Raw genomic sequence first — 1,342 nt, 5'->3', positions numbered from 1 at the left:
GAAAAGAACGCATTCGGTGGTGCCGCACCTTGCTACAAGCGGTTGGAAGACTACCGCAGGTGTAGGGGTGTGACAGGCCGCCTTGTGCAGGCGCCACCCGAGCAGCCCGCGCCCCCACCCAGTAGGTAGGGCGATTCCGGGAATTTCCCTGCCTGCCGGGTGCGAGCGCGGGTGGCCCGGGTGGCGCCTGCATGAGGGAAGACGCCCTCGTGCAGGCGCCACCCGGGCCGCCCACGCCCCCACCCTTCAGGCAGGGCGATTCCTGGAATCGCCCTGCCTGCCGGGCAGGGGTGCGGGCAGCCCGGGTGGCGCCTGCACGAGGGGCAGCTCCTGTGAGTGTCGCTTCATTCACAACATCAATGGGATTTGAATTCCACCATTGTCCTGTCAAAGCACAAACGAATTACAATACATATTATGATCAAGTTACCACTCTATTTCGTTATTTAATTAGATATTACTGCTTCAAAACAGCACACCGGTATCGTTAAAGCTGCATACCCAGAACGATGGGAAACTGTTTATCCGGGACAGTATAGGGATAAGTAGTTCCCCTCTTGGGATAGATAATTAAGGCTCCATAGACTGTAGCTCTAAGCCATGAACTATGAGCATGCCACCAGAGAGTCCCTTCTTGACCAGTGATTTTGAATTTGTAAATGTAACTTCCACCAGGGCGAATGGGGCATTGGGTTACAAACTCAGGTCCATCAGCCCACCCTGTGCGGAACTGCCGTATTCCATGCCTGCAAATATATAAATATGGAGTGTTATGCATAAGAAACGAATTCATCATTATTTAATACGGAGACAAGAACAATAGACCATTACAGATTACAGACCAGTGAATGGTGGCGTTATACTGGGCCTTGTTGCGGACTTCCACTATAAGAGTGTCTCCACTGTGAACATGGAGTGTTGGACCGGGAAACTGTCCATTCACTGTAATTATGTTGTGTGTCCGGCACAGCCTTGTTACGGACATGGATTCAATCTTCACACAACCAGATATCATCAGTTTCCTAACTCTAGGACACAATATTGGAAATGGAATGAAACCAATCATGCAAAAACGGTTGGAGGTCAAAAACTGAGACACTTACATCAAACGTGTATCGATGTATGCTTCCCATGGCTGTAGCAGCGAAAAGGTTCAGGCACACCACCAACAGAAAAATTAGCTTCGCTGAAAATGGCGGCATTTTGTTGACATGAGGTCGATTCAACCCTAATTCTGCCATTGTATAGCCAATCTTTGAGAGCTATTAGCTAACAAAACCGATTTGTATTTCCTTCGCTTCGTAATTAAAACTGTTTGAACTCGACTCAACTTCTCCAGGTA

At 49.0% G+C, this 1,342-nt stretch overlaps 1 long non-coding RNA gene across 1 annotated transcript; it reads right to left on the bottom strand.

The window, feature by feature from the left end:
• Positions 1-320: 320 nt before the first annotated feature.
• LOC149254279 (uncharacterized) lies at positions 321-943 on the bottom strand. Its single transcript, XR_016266281.1, has 3 exons — positions 843-943; positions 502-746; positions 321-384 (listed from the first exon to the last, which is right to left on the bottom strand). It is a non-coding gene; the product is annotated as an uncharacterized LOC149254279 (long non-coding RNA).
• Between the last annotated feature and the right edge of the window lie 399 nt (positions 944-1,342).

This window comes from Pinus tabuliformis, chromosome 7 (assembly GCF_031772625.1).
Source record: "Pinus tabuliformis cultivar Carrire ecotype Pingquan chromosome 7, CPIR1, whole genome shotgun sequence".
Lineage (NCBI taxonomy): Eukaryota > Viridiplantae > Streptophyta > Pinopsida > Pinales > Pinaceae > Pinus > Pinus tabuliformis.
The sequence above is the reverse complement of the archived record's forward strand: the minus strand, read 5'-3'. Positions and strand labels throughout refer to the sequence as shown.